General features: G+C 29.2%; 1 long non-coding RNA gene across 1 annotated transcript in view; it reads right to left on the bottom strand.

Annotated features, from left to right (window-relative positions):
* The window catches only part of LOC125595126, a 19,236-nt gene extending 11,815 nt beyond the window's left edge, over positions 1-7,421 (bottom strand). The window contains exon 1 of the long non-coding RNA XR_007330092.1: positions 3,619-7,421. This is a non-coding gene — a long non-coding RNA (uncharacterized LOC125595126). The remainder of the gene's footprint in view (positions 1-3,618) is intronic.
* Between the last annotated feature and the right edge of the window lie 79 nt (positions 7,422-7,500).

The following is a 7,500-nucleotide window of genomic DNA, read 5'->3' as shown; positions in this document are numbered from 1 at the left end:
CACATGTTTTGTCAAACCACCCATAAGAATCATATTCTGACTTTTATCAGGAGAATAGCCAACTATAGCTTCCATTGAATGAATAATGGATCCAGATCCTAAAAACAACAAAGCTTTCGAATAAGCATGAGTAATCAAATGAAATAAAGCGGATCTATAAGACCCCATACCTAGAGCTAACATCATATAACCCAGTTGAGACATTGTAGAATAGGCTAAACCTCTCTTAATATCTTTTTGAGCAAGAGCTAAAGTGGCTCCTAAGAGTACTGTTATTATACCTATCAAAGATATTATATACATTATAGAAGGGATAACTATAAAAAGAGGAAGAAGACGAGCTACAAGAAAAATTCCCGCTGCTACCATAGTAGCAGCATGTATAAGAGCCGAAATAGGAGTAGGGCCCTCCATGGCATCCGGCAACCATACATGAAGAGGAAATTGTGCAGATTTAGCAATAGGACCCACAAATAATAGAAATGCACACAAAGTAAGGAATAAGAGATTTATTCTATTATTTAATATTAAATTATTGAATATTTCGAACAAATCTTGAAATTCGAAACTGCCAGTTATCCAATAAAGACTAAAATTCCTAATAATAAACCAAAATCCCCTACACGATTGGTTACAAAAGCTTTTTGACAGGCATTCGCTGCAATAGGTCGTGTGAACCAAAAACCTATTAATAAATACGAACACATTCCAACTAATTCCCAAAAAAATAAACTTGGATCAAATTAGAACTAGTAACTAATCCTAACATTGAAGTATTAAAAAAACCCATATAAGCAAAAAACCTCAGATATCCTTGATCATGAGACATATAATTATCACTATAAATCAGAACCAAAATTCCAACAGTTGTAATTAATATTGACATAATAGAAGTAAGTGGATCAATAAAGTAACCGAACTCAAAAGAAAATTCATTATTTATGGTCCAAGACCATACATTTTGATGAATGCAACTTAGAAAAATTTGTTGAATAGATAGATAGAGCGAAAAGATCATAACTATACTTAACAAAAAAATACTCAGAAACGTCCACATACGTCGAAGGTTTTTTGTTGCTGTCGGAAAAAGTAGAAGTCCAGCTCCGAGTAAAATAGGTACTGGAAGTGGAATGAAAGGGATGATCCATGAATATTGATATGTATGTTCCATAAAATAAAAAACCCTTTTTATTTTATTCTTAAATTTATTATTTCTTATTCACTGGTTTGTATATATATATATTTTTTTCAAAGGGGATAATAAAAAAGCGCATTTTTTCAAACTTAAATAGAAATTTTTTCGAATTAGTATAATCCTTCATAAACCTTTGAAAAGAATATATTCAAATCAAAAAATTAGAAGTTATTAACTATATTACTAAGTTACTGTAAAAAAAACGATTTGTCTTTTTTTTTTTTACTACTAAAAAAAATTTTGATTTTATGCAGATACAGAAAAAGTGAATTATAATTCCGTATTACAATAATTTATATATATATATTAAGAATAGAACAAAGATTTACACGACAAAAAAATACTTAATATTAAGTATAAAAAAAAGTTATTTGGGTTTGATTATTTAGAATTATTATTGAATTATGGAATTTAGTGATTGTCTTCCAGTACACTAAGTGAGCTTTTTTTTTTCAAGAAATATTATTATAATCGATATTTTTTTTACATATGAAGTGAAGAAATTTAATAAAATTTTTCTAATATAATCTAAATCTATCAGTATAGATTAATTAAATGAGCACTCTTATACGGATTTAAAACGTTAAATACAAAAAATTTTTCAAGAAAAAGGGAAAAAAATAGTTGGGTTTTAAACTTTTGAATGTCTGTTTGTTTGAAAAATAATATAATAAAATTGAAAAGAAAAAAAATTACTCAATATGGAGTACGAAAGAATAGAATAATAAATGTCTTTGACATCCAATTATACCACTGAAAAACTTTTTTCATTTTTGAATGGCAGTTCCAAAAAAAACGTACTTCTATCTCGAAAAAGCGTATTCGTAAAAAAATTTGGAAAAGGAAGGGATATTGGACATCGTTGAAAGCTTTTTCCTTAGGGAAATCGCTTTCTACAGGTAATTCAAAAAGTTTTTTTTGTACAACAAAATAAATAAAAAACACTAGAATCATTAGAATTAGCCTAACGTAAAAACCAATTTTTAGAATACATATAAATTAAAAAAATCTATAGGAACCAAAAAAAAAAAAAAAAAAGATAATATATATATATACGAAATATACGAAAGATTCCTATTGATTTTGTAAAAAAAAGGGGGGGTTATTACTTTCCCCATCAATAAAAAAATAAATAAAGATCTTGTATTTCCTCTTAACTAGGAAATACAAGATCTTTTAGCGAAATCAACAGGTTCTTTAAATTAATTTAAGTCAAAAATTTTTCACTTTATACCTTTAGGAATTATTATTTCTCTTAATTCTTATATTCTTTACTTGGAATCAAAGTTATAAAAGTATCTATCCACGATTAAGTGAATATTAGATACTAATAAGTAATAATATATGATATTTTTTTAAGCGATCAAAAAATATTATGTTTGTACAATATAAAAAGATGCATGAAAATAGATATTTTGACAATTGTTGTTTTTCATTTTTCTTGAGCAACTTAGGCAAATTTTAGTTAAAATTTCTAAGGATTTTGGAGAAGTTTTAATTTTTAGAAAAAGCTTTTTTAGTAATAAAATCAATTTTAAATTCCATTAAATTAGCTTCTTTATTTAAAATTTGAATCTCGACGATTGAGTAAAAACTTGTTAGTATTATTTTGAACAAGTTGCCGCTATGGTGAAATTGGTAGACACGCTGCTCTTAGGAAGCAGTGCTAGAGCATCTCGGTTCGAGTCGAGTAGCGGATAGCATAAGATCTTATAAAAGAGATATTATAAGTTTTATAATCAAATTAATACCCGACTTGTTTTCTAAAATCGGGTAAAACCTAGTATTAATTTATTAATTTTAACAAATTTTTATGATTTTTTCAATTTTAGAGCATATATTAATCATATATATTTTCGGTCGTTTCAATTGTACTACTAATTATTTTTTAACTTTATTAGTTAATTTAGATGAAATCATAGGATTTTTTGATTCATCAGATAAAGGAATCGTAATTACGTTTTTTGGTATAACAGGATTATTATTTACGCGTTGGATTTATTCAGGACATTTTCCATTAAGCAATTTATATGAATCATTAATTTTTCTTTCATGGGCTTTTGCAATTATTCATATAGTTTCCTATTTTAATAAAAAAAAAAAAAATCACTTAAACGCAATAACTGCGCCAAGTGCTATTTTATTCAGGGTTTTGCTACTTCAGGTCTTTTAAACAACATGCCTCAGTCTGCAATATTAGTACCAGCTCTCCAGTCCCAGTGGTTAATGATGCACGTAAGTATGATGATATTAGGCTATGGCGCTCTGTTATGCGGATCATTATTATCAATAGCTCTTCTAGTCATTACATTTCGCAAGGTCGGATCTACTTTTTGGAAAAGAATATGAAAAATAAAATGTTATTAAATGAATTATTTTCTTTGATGTACTTTACTACATAAATGAAAGAAATTCTATTTTACTACAACAAAATATTAATTTTAGTTTTTCTAGAAATTATTATAGGTATCAATTGATTGAACAATTAGATTATTGAGTTTTCGTATTATTAGTCTCGGATTTATCTTTTTAACCGTCGGCATTCTTTCAGGAGCTGTATGGGCTAATGAAACATGGGGTTCATATTGGAATTGGGATCCGAAAGAAACCTGGGCATTTATTACTTGGACCATCTTCGCAATTTATTTACATATTAAAACAAATAGGAATGCTCGAGGTATAAATTCTGCAATTGTGGCTTCGCTAGGTTTTCTTTTAATTTGGATATGCTATTTTGGCGTCAATCTTTTAGGAATAGGTTTACATAGTTATGGTTCATTACATCGAATTAACTAAAACATTAACAAAAAAAGAAAAGAATCCAAATAAAAAAAATAGCATCTATATATAACTTCATCTAAGTTAAGAAATCTAATTTAGTTTTAGTAGTAAATCATCAAGAACCTTTTGAATCAAGTAGTACAATGATTCAAAAGGTTCTCACAATACAAAAAGCAAAGACTTCTTATTATAATTCAATTTAATGTTTTTTTTTATTTCCTGAAAACTATCCATAAAAATAATTAGATAAAATGGATTCGACCTTGTCACTTGCTAATGAGAGCACAAAATCAGGATAAATCCCAATACCAATTATGGGTAGAAGAATAGAGATTGAAAGAAATAACTCTCGGGGTCCAGAATCAAAAAAAGAAAAGTTTTTGGCATTAATTAACTTGTATCCATAGAACATTTGACGTGACATAGATAATAAATATATAGGAGTTAATATCATTCCAATTGCCATTACAAAAATAATTAAAATTTTTGAAATTAAGAAATATTTTTGGCTGGTAATTATTCCAAAAAAAACGATTAATTCGGCAACAAAACCACTCATGCCCGGTAATGCAAGGGAAGCCATCGATAAGATAGTGAACATTGTAAATATCTTTGGAATGGAGATAGCCATTCCACCCATTTCATCAAGATAAACAAGCCGGATTCTATCATAACTAGTTCCTGCCAAGAAAAAAAGTGCAGCGCCAATAAATCCATGAGAGATTATTTGTAAAATAGCTCCATTAAGCCCAGGATCCGTTATAGAACCAATACCTATAATTATAAAACCCATATGAGATACAGAAGAATAGGCTATTCTCTTTTTTAAATTACGTTGACCGGGAGATGTTGAAGCTGCATAAATTATTTGGATTGTACCGACTACCATCAACCAAGGAGAAAACATAGAATGAGCGTGAGGTAATAATTCCATATTGATTCGAACCAATCCATATGCTCCCATTTTTAATAAGATTCCAGCGAGAAGCATACAGGTACTGTAATGTGCCTCGCCGTGGGTGTCAGGTAACCAAGTATGTAAAGGTATAATCGGTGATTTGACGGCAAAAGCAATAAGAAATCCAATATAAAAGAGTATTTCGAGTGTGACCGGATAGGCTTGATTCCCTAATAGTTCTAAATTTAATGTTGGTTCGTTCGAACCATATAAACTTATACCTAAAACTCCTATAATAAAAAATAGAACTTCCTGCAGTGTATAAAATAAATTTTGTAGCTGAATACAAACGTTTCTTTCCACCCCACATGGATAAAAGGAGATAAACGGGAATTAATTCTAATTCCCACATGATGAAAAAAAGTAAAATATCCCGAGAAGAAAACGATCCTATTTGGCCGCTGTACATTGCTAACATCAGGAAATAGAATAATCGGGAATCCCGAGTAACTGGAAAAGCCGCTAAAGTAGCTAAAGTAGTAATAAATCCGGTCAGTAAAATCGTTCCTATAGAAAGTCCATCTATTCCCAGTCTCCAATAAAAATCAAAAAGATTGATCCATTTATAATCTTCGGACAGTTGAATTAATGGATCGTCCAGTTTAAAATTATAACAAAAAGCGTAAGTCGTTAGAAGAAGTTCTAAGATACAAATGCATATAGTATACCACTTATTAACTTTATTTCCCCTATGCGGGAGAAATAACATTAATGAACCGGCAGATATTGGAAAAACAACAATTATTGTTAACCAAGGAAAATCATTCGTGGTAAAGACAAGATACACCAGGTCCAAAGAACGCGTACTCAAAAAAATATATAAATAAAAAAATATAATTGAACTTTTTTGAGTACGAGTACTTGTCAATAAAAAAAATAAAATGTATTCCAAATTTATTCAAATCAGGTTTTCGGTAACGTATTAATAAGCTAGACCCATGCTTCGAGTTGTTTCATGCCATAAATAAACTCGAACGCTCAAAAAATCCGTTGGACAGGCAGATTCACATCTCTTACAACCAACACAATCCTCGGTTCTTGGGGCAGAAGCTATTTGCTTAGCTTTACATCCATCCCAAGGTATCATTTCTAATACGTCTGTAGGACATGCTCGGACACACTGAGTACATCCTATACAGGTATCATAAATTTTTACTGAATGTGACATAGGATCTATAGTTTTTTTAATGTCATAAATTTTCAATCTAGTAAACTTATAACTAAATGATATATTAAATTAAAATACTAGATGAAGCAATGATTTCTTTTAATAGAATTTTTAATGAATTCTGGCTCAATTGGTAAAAAATGGGGCTAAAATACTTTGATTTCTTAAATTTTCACAAATTAATCTAGTAAGTCATAACCTATCATATATGCAAATTTAAACCTATAATTTTTTGATTTATGCTACTTATTTAATAAGGTCGATTGGTTGATGCGAGTTGATTTTCTGTTACGATAAATTGACGAGACTATAGCTAATCCAATAGCTGCTTCAGCGGCTGCAATTGCTATAACAAAAATGCAGAAAATATCCCCTTTTAGTTGGAATTATCAAAAAAATCAGCAAATGTTACGAGATTCATATTAACTGCATTGAGTATAAGTTCAAGGCACATAAGAGCCCTAACCATATTTCGACTCGTGATCAATCCATAAAGACCAATCAAAAATAAATAGGCACTCAAAACAAGTACATGTTCGAGTATCATTGAGCAACTCCTTATCAATTTTGATTCATTATCAATATGAATAATAAAAACAATTCACCGGATTCAATCAACTAGAATATAACAACAAAGTACGAATAAAAACTATATTAGGGAAAAAATTTCAAATATATATAAATATAAAAATTATATTTAAAAAATGAAATAGTATTCAATCAAATGAATGAACGGAAAAAAAATTCATAACATACACAAACACAAAGTTTTCTTTGGTCTTTACTAATTGGAACCTTTTTTATTGACGAGCCACAGAAATTGCACCTATCAAAGCCAACTAAAAGAATTATTGAAATGAGTTCAAATGGAAGAAAAAAATCTGTTGATAAATGAATTCCTATTTGTGACTATTACTTATTAAATCTTGTTCTAAAATCTGGTTTAATCTTGTAGTCAAATAACCCCGTACCATGACGTATCGAGAATAGTAGAAATTAATGAAAAAAGAATAGTTGTACAAACCACTGAAGTAATTCCCATTCCAAACAGTCCACAGATTGAAATCTATGGAATATTCGGAATCATTCATGAAATCACAGCAAATATGATTAAAACATTTATGGCTCCCACGTAAATAAGGAGTTGTGCAGCAGCTACAAAATGGAATTTGCTAGAATATACAATAAAGATATACAAACAAGAACAAATCCTAAGGAAAAGGCTGAAAATATTGGGTTAGGAAGTAATACCCACTCCCAGACCTCCTACTAGAAGACCAGATCCCAGAAAAACTAAAAGAAAATCATGTTTTTCCAGGCAAATCTATATTATTAAAAAAAGAAAAAATAGAAATCCTTTTCATGACCTTATAATTTAAACCGGGGAGATTTTGTTTT

This window comes from Brassica napus (genome assembly GCF_020379485.1).
Source record: "Brassica napus cultivar Da-Ae chromosome C9 unlocalized genomic scaffold, Da-Ae chrC09_Random_5, whole genome shotgun sequence".
Taxonomy (NCBI): domain Eukaryota; kingdom Viridiplantae; phylum Streptophyta; class Magnoliopsida; order Brassicales; family Brassicaceae; genus Brassica; species Brassica napus.
Note: the sequence above shows the minus strand (reverse complement) of the source record. Positions and strands in the feature narration are given on the sequence as shown.